We start from the raw sequence: 15,299 nt of genomic DNA, 5'->3' as shown, positions 1-15,299 counted from the left end.
GCATTGTCTCTCGAATTTCATGTGGAATGTTGTGGGTAGTGACCCCATCATGATCTATGAATACGCCCTTTGCCCCGCAATCCACTAATGCCAGGATGGGGTAAGATTCTTTCTTGGAAGGCGATAGGAATGCCTGTAAAATCAGAAGATTATTTTGTCCAGGAGAGTTCAAGGAAGGAATTGATGTGGAGCAGACATCTCTCTCCTGAAACTGTGTCCCATCTAGGATCGGGAGCTGGTGTTTCCTGAACGCCGAGGAGGAGCAATAGGGCATTCTCTCACGAGTTGTTTATCGGAGGCGCAATACATGCACAGAGGTTTCATGTAATAATGTCGCCACAAAAAGATCGCCATACAAAAAGATCGCCAGAAAATGGTCATTTTTTGTGGCAACATTATTGTATGGAACATGCGGGGGACACCTCCGCAACCCCCAAATCTTTTTTTTTATTTTATTTTGTATTTTTTAAAAAAAAAATCTTTTTTGCCCCTATCGCCACATATATGGTCACCCAAATAATATCGCCACGACAATTTCACGGCGATATTATTTACGGTGACCATATATGTGGCGATATGAATACCTGATACCTGCACAGACCAGTGTGAATCCGGCGCATTCTTTCTTGTGGGGTAATGGGTGCACAGAAGGCTCCCATTTGCATGGGTTCTGGATCCGAGATTGGAGAAGCTGTGGGCTCTGGTCTAGATGGATGGTCTGTGACAGCCTTTTGGAAGGTTGACTTAGACTTCTTTTTCTCTGCCTTTCTTTCCTGGATTCAAAAGTCGATTTGCAAGGAAAGGTCCATGAGAGCCTGGAAGGAGTTTGGGCGAGCTACCCTGGCTAACTCGTCCTTTATTTCTTTATTCAGGCCTCTTCGGAAGAGGGTGAAGCTGGCTTCTTGAGACCAATCAGCTTCCTTCACAAGTTGTTTAAAGCAGGTCACATAGGTAAGCATATCCTGGGATCCTTGTTGAAATTCAAGCAAACGTTCTTGAACGCTGTAAACCTGCTCTGGGCGATCAAACATGGCCTTTAGGGCTTCCACGAACCCATCATAATTATCCCGGAGGGCGTCACCCAAATTTACTAGAGGGGGTTGCCCCCGTCAGGGCGTTACCAGTGAGGTGTGAGATCATGAACCCCACCGTTGCTCTGGGAGCGGAAAATTAGTAGGGCTTGAAGGTGAAGTGTACCAAACATGAATCATGGAAGGCACGGAGGGTCTTTGAAGAACCATCAAATTTGTCCACTACTCCTCGTAATAACACGCTTTCCTTAGTTGCAGAATCACGTGACAAAACTAACTGCTTTAATGCAGCATTCTCAGCTTTAAGGTTCTGGACTTCTGTGGTTAGTTCCTGCATGCCTCGAATGAGGTCTTGAACCGCGGCTTCCATCTCTGTGTCTGTATTGTTTTGTAGGCGTCTCAATCTGTCAGAAGTCTCTCCCCTTCTCACCTGTTTTTTGTTGTTTGCTTGAGACCTTCTTTGGTGACTTCTTTCGCACGGTCCGGGATTTGTATAAACCCATGTGCTGGTCTTCGGATTCCAGCGTGAGGATAACAATCCGACTCCAGGATACGTTCAGATGTCCAGGACGGAGACCAGGAAGGAACAATGTCCGAGCTCGTAGACACAGAACACCGTGACCCGAGCGTGGGCAAAAATCCAGGAAGTTAAAAGGTAAGTTTGAGGAAAAGAAGGAAGGAAGGGGGATTCAAGGAACCGGGAAACAGGATTCAGTAGAAAGCCCCGAGCGAACTCCGGCAACACACGTCCAACTACAGCAAGCGGTAGCGTTGAGACGCACAGAGTCGCGGGGGCGTGTCTGTTTAGTAGAACGGAGTGCGAGGAACGCAAAGATTGGCAAGCAGCGTTACATGTCAAGCGGCCCTGTTGGAAGGATTACTGCATTCAATCCCCTATGGGTCAGGGACCATGAAGTCCAGAAAGGAAGTAGGCGACGGTTCATGACAAATTGTTACGCTCACCTGGTTCCCACAGGGGCGTCGATTGAACCCGGACAGCTGCGGTCTCCACCAACGTGATGCGTAGTGAAGAGATGACAGTCTGGATTGGCCCGCCTAATCTTGCCTGCTGGACTCGTAGAAGTATTCTCCTGCAAGTGGAGAAAGGGATTTAGCCACCCGTGGACTTTAGTGATGGCCCCCCCAACTGTTCTCGTTCTCCCCACTAATCACCTCCAATATCCCCTCTTGGTAACCTCACCTTATGTTTTTAAATGATGAGCTATCCATCCTGCATGGCATGCAGGGGCGCGTAGATACCAGTTACTTCACTGGTTTGAAGGTACTGGAGGAGTTCCGGAGGAATATTGACTCCAGTGTCTATAATGTTCAAAGAGTTCAATATGTCCGATGTTCACTCTTGTTCCATTCCCTTGTTAGGTTGCAGCTGGGTCCAAAAGAATATTGTCTGGAGGCAGCTGATAGCGTTCAGGTAAGAGTCTGTATTATCAAACACTGTCCAGTAAAAGTTGCATGAGTTTAACTTGCTGTTTTCTCTCCCTTTATAGGTGCGGCATAGAAAGATGCACCGAATTAAAGGATAATACCTCTGGTGGTAAAGCAGGTAAGCCTATGGTGGCAAAGAGATTGTCTTTGTCGGTTTTCTCGGCTCACCTTGTTATTCCTTTTGTTTTCCCCCCAGGTGCTGGGTTTCGACGAAGAAAATGATGGAGGCAGTGCCGAATTGAAAGATGCGGTGGACTGGTGAGTTTAACGCGGCGCTACTGCTGGCGAAGCGACGCGTGCTGAAATAATGTCCTTTCCAGGCTCGGAGATGTGCTAGGTCCGGAATCAGGTAAGGAATCAAATAATGTCCGTGATCTAACCTCTTCTCCTTTCTTTTCCCTTTGTCTAGGAGCTCCGGATTCGAGGCGGGCGTGGCAGAAGACTGGATGCTGACTTGCAGACACGGTGAGCATGACGCTGCTGGATGCAGAATAACACGAAGCATGAGCTGCTGTTCGGGCGTGGTTTAAATAGCCAGCAAAGTAGTCCCAGGTAAGAAGTTCACCAGAACCACACCCGAGTTTAAAATAGTCCCTGTAATAAAATAGTCCCATCCAGGCCTCTCGTTGGCTTGGACTCATTTGCAGCATGGTCTGCATAAGGTAAGTAAAGTCTATGAGCCTGGCGCCTGTGGCGCCAGGACTGATTTCTATGATGAGCCAGGTGCCTAATGCGCCTGGACTGAATCTGAGAAAGCCCAGAGCCAGGACTGTTGGGGGTTTAATGAGTATCTGGATGCCTGCTCCCGAGGCTGATGGACTCGATCCGGATGCCCGAGGGTAGGCATCATGACACAAATGCTGAATTTGACTTTTATGGACTTCATTGATTCACGGTGTGTCACCCTTTCTCATGGTGGCCCTGAATCATGCTGTTCCCATCTTCATCTTGTATCCAGGCTTGCAACATTATGTGTTACTACTGACATCTGCAACTGTATTCACTCTCCCCTCTTGCGTCTCCACTCTTTTTGGCTGCTTACTCTCTGTTCTCTCCTCCTCTCCCCTTCTCCCTTTTCCTACCTCCTCCCCTCCTCCCCTTACTTTCTTCTATGCACTTACTCTATCAGAATTGTCCCTGGACCTAGTATGATAACAACCTCGTCTGTCTCCTACCCCCTCCCATTGAGTGTCTCCTCCCTCACCTCCAGCACTATCTGAAATGTCGTCAGGTCTAGTACGATAGTCACTTGTTTTGTTCCTCCCCTCCCTTTCTGCACCCCTCACCTTTTGTTTTCTCTGGCTCTACCAGAAATGTCGTCAGGCCTAGTACGGTAGTTGCCTGTCTGTTTCCATTTTCTTCCCACTCTCCCCCTCCCTTCCTTATCTATGTCTTAGCTCTTGCACCATCTGAAATGTCGTCAGGCCGAGTACGATAGTTAATTTCACATCCTTACTGTTCATGGCCTGTAAGAACGTCATAGTATTTTCCCTTGTTCCCTCCCTAGCCTTGAAGCGCTTTGAAACACTTTGGGCCTCATTACGAGTATGGAGGTAGCCATGCTGCTTTTAGCGGAATGGCTACCCCCATACCGGGTACCGGGTCTGGGTTCCTGGAATGGGGAAATACTGGGCCATTCTGACCTTGGAGGGCCCGGTATTTCCCCATTCAAGGAACCCGGACCCAGTACATCCCCATTCCCATTTGAGCCCTCATAGGGCTCAATGGGAATGGGGAGGATGCTAACAACGGGCTCGTTAATGACGGGCCCATTGTTAGCATCCTGGTCTGCTCGCGGGTGCTGCTAAGGACGCCTGGTTTTACCAGACGTCCTTAGCAGGTCCCATGAGCAGACCTCGTAATGAGGCGGTAGAGGGTTAACGGGGCCGGCAGCTCTACCGGCACCGTTAACCCTCTACCGCCAGGGTTGTAATGAGGCCCGTTGTGTATAGGTGCTATATAAATAAACTATCAAATCATATATCAACACAGGCGACCAAGGGGATGTGGGGGGGCACACACAGCATCACAGGTGACCGGGGGGGCACACTCAGCATCACAGGTGACCAAGGGGTGTGGGGGGCACACACATCATCACAAGGGGGGATGGGAAGTGTACTTGTAGCGGACAGGGAGCAGACAGGGGCCTTAGAAGTGGGCCCTGGTAGAATGGGCTGGCTCCCGCCTCCCGGTTCCTGCAATTGGCTGATCTAGCCGAGGGCAACCAATGGGAGGGGGGAGCTGGCCCAGGCATGGGTAGAAGGCACACAAGGATTCCTGACGCGGCCATGTAGGATGGCCAAAGGCACACTTGCTGTGCTGTTCAAAATGCCCCAAAAAGTCATATTCCTTCAAGAAACAGCAGAAAGAGTAAGGAATTGCTGGATTCAAGCACGCTCATTAAAATATACATTGCAATGAGGGAGAATTCAGCGATTGTAGCGGGACACAGCGCTGCATGCAGAAAAGTGTCCAGCACAGCCACAGCCTTATTACAGTAACAGCTGACTGAGCAGCAGAAGATGGAACGGGTGCAGGCTGCAGAGCGTGGCATACTCGTCGATGCAGAAGAAAGGATTGAATGTTATAAAAAAGTGTCTCTTTATATCTGTTGATGGATGCGCAGTTGTGTTTGCACTAAATAGTTTTGTGGTTGTACTACTTGATGGAGTAGCAGTTGATTTTAGTTTCTTTGGTGGTATTGTTGGGTGATCTCATATAAGTTCTGTTTGCATTAATTTTCTTTTCAAAACCTTACCTTTTTTGGGAACAGGGTACATATCGAGATGGGGTGTATAGAGTGCACGTAGTCTGTTGTACTCTAGGATACAAGGAATGTGAGCCTTGACTTTGTTTGAATCAAAATTGACTAGAAATAGTCCTTCGATTGTACGTAGACGTGAAAGTGCTACATAACTCGTACCTTCTTTAAAGACTGTGCTGCCAATGTCAATCATTACCTGACCTAGGGTTAGACCTTGCGATTTGTGAATAGTGATGGCATATGCAAGAGACAGAGAGTCTTTGAAAAGAAGCAATCATGCTGTTGAGCGTTCTATTCTTTTACCTTCTGAAAGTTTATCAAAGTGGATGTTGACAAACTGAATGTTGTTGTCATGTGGATACGTTTGGAAGCCAACAACTGTAGCAATTGCTCCGTTGACTAAACCTTGCTCCACGTCAAGGTTACGTTTTAGAATTACTCTGCAGTTTAAACAAAACATTAACATTTTCTCCAAACCAGCTGTGTTGGAGATAGATTTTTCGAAGCTATTTAGTCGTGCTGTTGCTTGTTGACAAATAGGGAGTATCATGCAGTGCACTTCCAGTTTGTCCGTGGAGCCAATATGCACTATTGGTTGCATTTTGAATTGAGTACAGATTGCTAGGGTTGGCATTGTACTAATTGTTCCATGACATCAGGAGCAGGTGTGCCATGGCCATATAACTCATTGATGAGTCTACTATTTAAGATGGATTATGCATCTTTAGAAAGATGACAAGTTCTAATGCTTTTAAAATGTTAGCATAGGTGAGGTCTGCAGACTGGCGCATGATTTGAGTTAGTTCTCTGTATTGGAAATGTTGCCAGAGATTTACATTTTCTATGCTGCCAAGTGTGTTTTGCCGCACTGTTTGTGTCCTAAGGTTTTAAAAATAGGTTCTCCTTTCACTGGTGTTAATTGTAGGATGTTACGCTCCGGCAGCGCTGCTCTCGCCAGTCTCCCTCGGCATTTACACCGGCTCACACAGTCCGGGGAAAGACATCAGTGGGGCAGCGTTATCGGTTTCCATGGAGACTGTATGGACGCCGGCATCGGTATCGGCCGTGTCAGCTGACACGCGCATTACGCACAACACGTACACCGATGCTCCGCCCCTTGCCTTCTTAATCCGGTTCCTCTCGGGGCTCGGTGCTGCTAATTGTAGTCTACACGTACCCTTACGTGTTTAGCCCCCGAGCTAATTTCCTTCTTCAAACCTTCCAACGTATTTTCCCTGGTTTTTGACTTTGCCTTCCACTCGGACTGCTTACGGATTGCCCAGTTGACTTTGGCTCTACACGCTGTTACGACTCAGAACGTTTCCTGGATTGTTGGCGGCTGTCAGAAGTCGTTTTCCTACGCTCTGTAGCTTTTTGGTTCCTTCCACAAGGGCTGTATCAGAGCGATCATCCCCTTGCAATAATTGCCTTCAGTAAGTGTGCCTTCATTTCAAATTGTTTTAATTTCTTCCTGTGATTGTTTTTCTTGGATAAACACTGCCTACCCTCGCTGTGAAGAAAACTACACGTTACCTTGGACATTGTGCTGGATTTGTACTCTTATTTTACAAGTGCAGTTCAGGAAGCTTTCCAGTTACTTGCACCAACCCGTACTTAGTGCATCCCTCGTGCCGTTCGGGTGTATCCTCCCTCACTAACTTCCCTGTTTATTATTTTCTCCTGTTGTTGTGTCCTTTCCAACAGGATTTCCCTTTTGCTCCTCAACCATCTCCTTCCAGGTTAGTTGTGCATTCTCTAGGGTTCAAGGGGAGTCCTTAAGTCAGTTAAGCTAGTTCCTTATTGTCTTTTGCATTGTCCTTTTAGGCTCTGTACATACTCTGCTACTCCAACCAACTTGTTATTCAGGTATTCATGAATTGTTGATTGTCCTACAATTGCTATTCTTATCTGTACCGCTTATAACCCTTTCTGTGGTTTCTTTTCAGCTGTTGGTCTAGCGGTGTGTGTGTCTACCCCGCTCTTTTATTTGATTGATACCTCTGTCTGTCTTATCAACACAGCAGAGGGATACATCATATAAAAGTGCCCCTCTTCTTGAGAAAGCCTGATTCACTGAAATCACGGTAGCTGAGGTCGAGACTGGTTGCTCTGAGAATTCCACCACTTCTGTCTTTGAGGTCCGGTTCTAATCTTCCGATCCTTGGTGTGGTGAGTAACATAGGAGATCTTCAAAAACAATAATGTGTTTTCCTCCAAAGAGTTCTTCGTAGTCCGTTTTAAGGACTTCTTGCAATCTGAGGTAAATCAAAGCCAACATTACGTTGTAAACCATGCTTACCTCATCTATTCAGAGCATTTTCATTTGTTTCAGAACTCTGCATACTTCAGTAGCAGCTTCTGTTGATAGTGTGTAGTACTCTAATTTATTTTGGTGTTCTACTGGAAGGAGCAGTAGTCAGTGTAAAGTAACACCTCCTATGTTGTAGGCAGCTAAACCTGTGGGGGCTGTTACAACAGCGGAAAGGTGTCATGATCTCTGCTTCCAAAAGGTCAGGGTTTTCCCAACTCCCTTGGAAGCAGATCCATAACCCAGGTTCCGAGTGCCAACCAGTCCCAATTGGGACCTTTTGGACCCAGTCCTGGCGCCAGTGGCACCAGGCTCATAAATATGCCCAGTCCCAGCGCTGGAAGCGCCGGGCTCATAATGCCTGGGTGGACTTACCTTCAGCAGACCATGCTGCTTACTTGCCTGCCAGTTGAGCCTCTGATCCTCTTCTGTTTGGAACTACTTTTCCTGTTGGGTGGGGCTGGAGCCACTCCCTAGATTCAGAACACTGGAACTCTTCTGGAAGGCAGGAACTCTTTTCTTACCAGGAACTCTTTTCTTACTTAGGCGTGGCTGTGGAAGGAGACACCTAAGCACTACAGGAGGCTATTTAAACCACACCCGGTGGATGAATCTTGCTTTGCGTTATTCTGCAACCTCTGCAGCAGAACGCTCATCGTGTCTTCTGCATCCGGTCCTGGGCCTAAGGATAAAGGCTTACCATCCTGAATCCAGTCTTCAGCAACACCTATAAAGACAAGAAAGAACAGGTTAGCATTCCGGCATCTGAAAGGCAAAGGCTTACCATCCTGAATCCAGTCTTCAGCAACACCTATAAAGACAAGAAAGAACAGGTTAGCATTCTGGCATCTGAAAGGCAAAGGCTTACCTACTCTTCGTACGCTCCGGAGGCCTTCGGCGCTGCATCCCGCATCTGAAAGACAAAACAAGGTGCGTTTAAAGACATTGGGGAACTTTAATACTCACGTGCCATTACTCCTTTCCACATCTAATCCAGTGGGTATTCCGGCACCCTGCAGCCGCTCCGAACTCGTACCTGCAAAATAAAAAGACAGTTAGAGCGCATAGTGAAGCAGGCAACAAGCGCTTACTTACGTGCTTCCAGGCGCTTCTATTCATCACACGGGCTCCATCTTCAACTCACTTCAGCCCGTCATCCGCCATCGCCGGAACCCTGCAAAACAAGAGACATCATTACTAAAGACTTTAAAGACATTTGAATGACTCGAAACTTACCGTTCGTGCAGTAAACGACAGACAGCAGTCCTCTGAAGTCAAGAGGCCTGCGCTACCTATCCAGTGAAGAAACTGGTTACAGCACCCTGCCCCGAGGCAGATGGAGAGCTCGGCATTCACTTACCTAAGACATCTTACTCTACACGTCAGGCATACAGTGCACAGAGGTCCAGCCCAAAGAGCCAACCGGGTGCTACACATCACCTTTGAAGATACGGTAGTCGCCCAGTCAAGACCGGCGCCTCTGCGAGAATCAGGTGAGCGTTACAGAACGCAAAGCCTACCGCAAAACTCTCGCCCAGGCGCTATGGAAACCTCGGATACTGACCCCCTAGCCTGGTTACTTGGGGAACTAAGGGCAGAAGTGCATGCAGCTCGTCAGGAAACGAATGCTCTAAGAAGGGAACTAATTATTTCCAAGGAGAGAACAGACAATCTTGCTAGACAAGTGCTACAGTCACAAGCCGGACAGACCCCGTTACCCGCATCAGGGGCAAATCTTCCTTCAACATCCTCTATGAATCCAGTGCAGATCAACCTACCTGGGAATGTACCTCTGGCTCCGCCCGAACGATTTTCTGGTGACCCAAAGAGGTTTGCAGTATTTATCAATCAGTGCCGGTTGCACTTCTTATGCCGGCCAGGAGCCTTTCCAACTGATCAAGCAAAAGTAGCTTTTGTACTTTCGTACCTTAGTGGCAATGCGGCAGACTGGTCGATCCCTCTAGTTAATAGAGATGATCCGGTTCTCCATGATTTTCAAGCCTTTCAGCTTAGTATGGAAAAACTGTTCGCAAGACATTCACAGGGGCAGGCCTTGGACAATGAGCTTCTTTCGTTGCGACAGGGTAATCAAGACCTTTTGGCTTATATTGCATCTTTCAATAGACTAATAGTGGAAACTCAATGGCCTGAGGACAAAAGGATTACGCTGTTTTATAGAGGTCTACGTGGAGAGCTCAAAGACGTTTTAGCCCAAGTAGTGAATCCCCCACAAGACTGTTCGGATTATATAGACTTGGTCGTTCAAATAGATCACAGGCTGCAGAACAGGAAGGCCGATCGTTCCAAGTTTGATGCTCGAGTATTTTCCAAACCGCCAACTCCTTCCAAAGGAGTAGACTCCGGGGAACCCATGCAAATAGGGGGTCTGAAAGGTCCTCTTACACAAAGGGAGCGGGAAAGGAGGAAACTGTTGCAATTATGCCTATATTGCGGAAACTCAGGGCACTTTCTTCGAGACTGTCCGGTGAAACCTGCCAAGAAGGCAGTAGGCGCTGCAGTTACCAAAGTTACAAACTCTGAGCAGGGAAACAACCTCGCCCGACAAGAATAGAGGTCCTCTTGCCGAGCGTGAAAACCAGTTCCGTGACCTCGCATTTCGTGATACCTATGGTCCTCATTAGCCCTGATAATCCGGATCGATTACATGCAATTGAAGCTTACGTCGACAGCGGTGCCATCGGCAATTATGTGGATCATGAAATGGTTTTGAGGATGAATCTAACTCTTTGTCCCAAGGCTGTAAAGGACGTCATTACTACGGTGGATGGTACGGAGATAGCCTCCGGGCCAGTAACGCATACCACTCAAGAGGTGACGCTAGTAAGTCAAGATGGACACCATGAGAAGATCGTGTTCGATGTGATCAAGGCCCCTCAGTTTCAGATTATTCTAGGAATACCTTGGTTAGAGAAACACAATCCTCTGATCGCTTGGCGAGCAAGAACGGTCCAGTTTCCAGAATGTGTCTCTACTTGTCACCCTCCACCTGGTGTTGCACTGGCCGCAATTTCTTCAGAGACTCCCCAGTTACCTCCCGAATACCTAGAATACCAAGATGTTTTCCGGAAGGATCAGGCTAACTCTCTACCTCCTCATAGGTCTTATGACTGCCAGATAGACCTGATACCTGGATCTACTCCTCCTTGTAGTAGAATTTATGCCCTCACCGAGCCTGAGAACCTTCACCTTCGACAATACCTGGATCAATACCTGGCAAATGGGTTTATTCGTCCTTCCAAGTCCCCTGCTTCTTCAGCTTTGTTCTTCGTTCCAAAAAAGGAAGGAGACCTTAGAACTTGTATCGATTATCGCTCCCTGAACCAGATCACCGTTAAGAATAGATATCCGTTACCTTTGATCCCTGAACTCCTGGACCAAGTCAGAAAAGCATGCATATATACAAAGCTGGATCTTAGAGGAGCTTACCACTTGGTACGAGTAAAAGAGGGCGATGAATGGAAGACGGCCTTCCGCACCAAGTATGGGCTATTTGAATATCAGGTCATGCCCTTCGGACTTTGCAATGCCCCGGCCGCCTTTCAATATTTTATGAACGATGTCCTCAGAGAGCTCATAGATGTATGTGTTGTTGTTTACATTGACGACATCCTCGTTTATTCTTCATCGGAATCTGAACATCGGAAACACGTGAAAATGGTCCTCGAAAGATTGCGTCAACACAAACTTTTCGCTAAGTTGGAAAAATGTGTTTTCAACGTGACTGAAGTTGAATTCTTGGGATTCATATTATCACCTGGCGGAGTGCGTATGGATTCAAAGAAGGTCGATGCAGTTCTCAAATGGCCATCACCATCCTCCGTAAAAGGTGTGCAAAGCATGTTAGGCTTCGCTAACTTTTACCGCAGGTTTATCCCCGAATTCTCTCGAATAGTCCAGCCCATCACTGCCTTGTTAAAGAAAAACAAACGTTTTGAATGGTCTACCGAGGCGGAACAAGCTTTCCAGGATTTGAAGACTAAATTTATCTCTGCACCAATCTTAAAACACCCTCGCCCCGAACTCCCCTACATCGTGGAAACTGATGCTTCAAGCCTTGCCATGGGGGCAGTTCTATCACAAAAGGACCCGGTAACCAATCAGTTGCATCCCGTGGCATTTTGGTCCCGCAAATTCTCGCCTCCTGAAATCAATTACACGATTACTGACAAGGAACTTCTGGCTATCAAGTCTGCCTTTAAGGCTTGGCGGCATTATCTGCTGGGGGCCCGACACACCGTTACTGTGATTACGGATCACCGAAACCTGCAATATTTGAAGACCGCAAAAGCCCAATCCTCTAGACAACTCCGTTGGGCATTATTCTTTGCCGAGTTTGACTTCATAATTACCTATCGACCTGGTACAAAGAACGGTAAAGCCGATGCCCTTTCTCGGATGGGAGTGGAAGAACACTTGGTCAACCCTAAACCTGTACCAATCATTCCCGAACAAAGAATTCTGGGTGTAATCGCCACAGAATCCATAGAGGAAGTTAAGGATAAAGCCAGGCAACTTGTAACTCCAGCAGACATACAGAATTGGCATCTGCAGGGAAAGGACTTTGCAGTAAAGGACAACTTATTGTATTTCCAAGAACGATTATACCTACCCAGCACAGATTTACAGAAAAAAGTAATCTCTTGTTATCACGACTCTTTAATGGAAGGTCATCCCGGTATAGCCAAGACCTCAGAAAAGATCAAGCGCTACTTCTGGTGGCCGTCTTGGAAAAAAGATATCAGAGACTTTATAATGTCCTGTGGAGTATGCGCCCAAAACAAGAGTCAAAAGGAAAGACCAGCAGGCCTCTTACGCCCTATTGACATCCCACCTCGCCCTTGGCATACGCTTTCTATGGACTTCATCACCGATCTACCTCCATGCTCCGGATACAATACGATTCTAGTAATCGTGGACTTATTCTCCAAGATGGCGCATTTCATTCCGCTCAAAGGCTTGCCAACAGCAGCAACTCTGGCCCGAGAATTTCTCGAAAACATCGTCCGACTGCACGGTTTTCCTTCGGTTCTAATTTCGGATCGAGGTAGTCAATTTATTTCTCATTTTTGGCGAAGTTGCTGTCGGTCGGCTCAAATTGATGTGAGACTATCGACCAGTCACCACCCTCAGACCGACGGACAAACCGAGAGGACCAATCAAACTCTGGAACAGTATTTACGCTGCATGCTGCAACAAACTGAAAAAACTTGGAAAGATATCCTTTGGATAGCCGAGTATGCCTACAATAACTCTGTCCATTCGGGAACTGGGAAAACCCCGTTTTTTCTTTTGTACGGCAGTCACCCTCGAACCTCGGAGTTGGATCCCCTCCAAGATCTTGAAACACCAGCAGTAGACTACCTGCGTTCTACAATCACCCAAGTCTTTAAGGAAGCTGTTTCTCACCTTCAAAGGGCTAAAGAACAATACAAGAAAGGAGCAGATCAACATCGGAAGGAAGCCCCTCACTATCAAGTAGGGGATCAAGTCTGGTTATCCACCAAATATCTATCTCTAAAAGGGCCACGCACATTCAACCCAAGATACCTTGGTCCCTATTCCATCACTACCATAGTAAACCCAGTAGCGGTCAAGTTGGACTTGCCCCCGCACATGAAGATACATCCGGTCTTCCACGTCTCTCTATTAAAACCCGTGCAACCTCAAACCCGACTAACCAAATCTCCAAAACCTATCCTAGTGGATGGAGAACTCGAGTTTGAAGTCAAAAGCATTCTGGACTCCAAGATCTCCAAATCTAAACTATTCTACCTAATTGACTGGAAAGGCTACGGCCCCCAAGAGAGATCCTGGGAACCTGCTGAATATGTCCACGCTCCTCGCCTAATCAAAAGATTTCACCGAACATTTCCTGACAAGCCAAAACCCCCGGAGAAGCCCGGTTTGGGAGGGGCCTTGAGGGGGGGTACTGTCATGATCTCTGCTTCCAAAAGGTCAGGGTTTTCCCAACTCCCTTGGAAGCAGATCCATAACCCAGGTTCCGAGTGCCAACCAGTCCCAATTGGGACCTTTTGGACCCAGTCCTGGCGCCAGTGGCACCAGGCTCATAAATATGCCCAGTCCCAGCGCTGGAAGCGCCGGGCTCATAATGCCTGGGTGGACTTACCTTCAGCAGACCATGCTGCTTACTTGCCTGCCAGTTGAGCCTCTGATCCTCTTCTGTTTGGAACTACTTTTCCTGTTGGGTGGGGCTGGAGCCACTCCCTAGATTCAGAACACTGGAACTCTTCTGGAAGGCAGGAACTCTTTTCTTACCAGGAACTCTTTTCTTACTTAGGCGTGGCTGTGGAAGGAGACACCTAAGCACTACAGGAGGCTATTTAAACCACACCCGGTGGATGAATCTTGCTTTGCGTTATTCTGCAACCTCTGCAGCAGAACGCTCATCGTGTCTTCTGCATCCGGTCCTGGGCCTAAGGAAAAAGGCTTACCATCCTGAATCCAGTCTTCAGCAACACCTATAAAGACAAGAAAGAACAGGTTAGCATTCCGGCATCTGAAAGGCAAAGGCTTACCATCCTGAATCCAGTCTTCAGCAACACCTATAAAGACAAGAAAGAACAGGTTAGCATTCTGGCATCTGAAAGGCAAAGGCTTACCTACTCTTCGTACGCTCCGGAGGCCTTCGGCGCTGCATCCCGCATCTGAAAGACAAAACAAGGTGCGTTTAAAGACATTGGGGAACTTTAATACTCACGTGCCATTACTCCTTTCCACATCTAATCCAGTGGGTATTCCGGCACCCTGCAGCCGCTCCGAACTCGTACCTGCAAAATAAAAAGACAGTTAGAGCGCATAGTGAAGCAGGCAACAAGCGCTTACTTACGTGCTTCCAGGCGCTTCTATTCATCACACGGGCTCCATCTTCAACTCACTTCAGCCCGTCATCCGCCATCGCCGGAACCCTGCAAAACAAGAGACATCATTACTAAAGACTTTAAAGACATTTGAATGACTCGAAACTTACCGTTCGTGCAGTAAACGACGGACAGCAGTCCTCTGAAGTCAAGAGGCCTGCGCTACCTATCCAGTGAAGAAACTGGTTACAGCACCCTGCCCCGAGGCAGATGGAGAGCTCGGCATTCACTTACCTAAGACATCTTACTCTACACGTCAGGCATACAGTGCACAGAGGTCCAGCCCAAAGAGCCAACCGGGTGCTACACATCACCTTTGAAGATACGGTAGTCGCCCAGTCAAGACCGGCGCCTCTGCGAGAATCAGGTGAGCGTTACAAAAGGTTGTTGTTTGTTAAATTTTGTAGGAATTTGCTGATGATTTTAATTAAGTATGTTTTTCCAGAACCAGCTTCGCCACTTACATAGAGGAGTAGAGGTTTATAATTTTGACAGCTACACGTTTTACTTTCATGCTTCCAGCCATGTTCAATTTCTTCAGTCACTTATAGGTAAATGCTAAGTTGCTCATCATTCAGCTGTGATTTCAGCATTGACAAGTTTTCTTCTGATTGTTCATATTGATACAAGGTGTTCTCTACTTTAGTCATGGCTATTTCTGCTTCATTTACAATGAGTGGCTCTCCAAGTGGTTCTTGGCTTTCCGTAACAGAAGGTTGACTGCCCTCAGGAGTGTCTTCGTTTAGTTGTGCTTGAACTTCTTCTTCTTGTTGGCGTTCATTGTCCAACATGTTTTTGTATTGCTTGAAATTGACATTTGTTATACTGCTCTCATTTGTATTGAATGCAGC

The sequence above is a fragment of the Ambystoma mexicanum genome, chromosome 8, assembly GCF_040938575.1.
Source record: "Ambystoma mexicanum isolate Mex_15411 chromosome 8, UKY_AmexF1_1, whole genome shotgun sequence".
NCBI classification, from domain to species: Eukaryota; Metazoa; Chordata; class Amphibia; order Caudata; family Ambystomatidae; genus Ambystoma; species Ambystoma mexicanum.
This window is presented reverse-complemented; position numbering follows the sequence as displayed.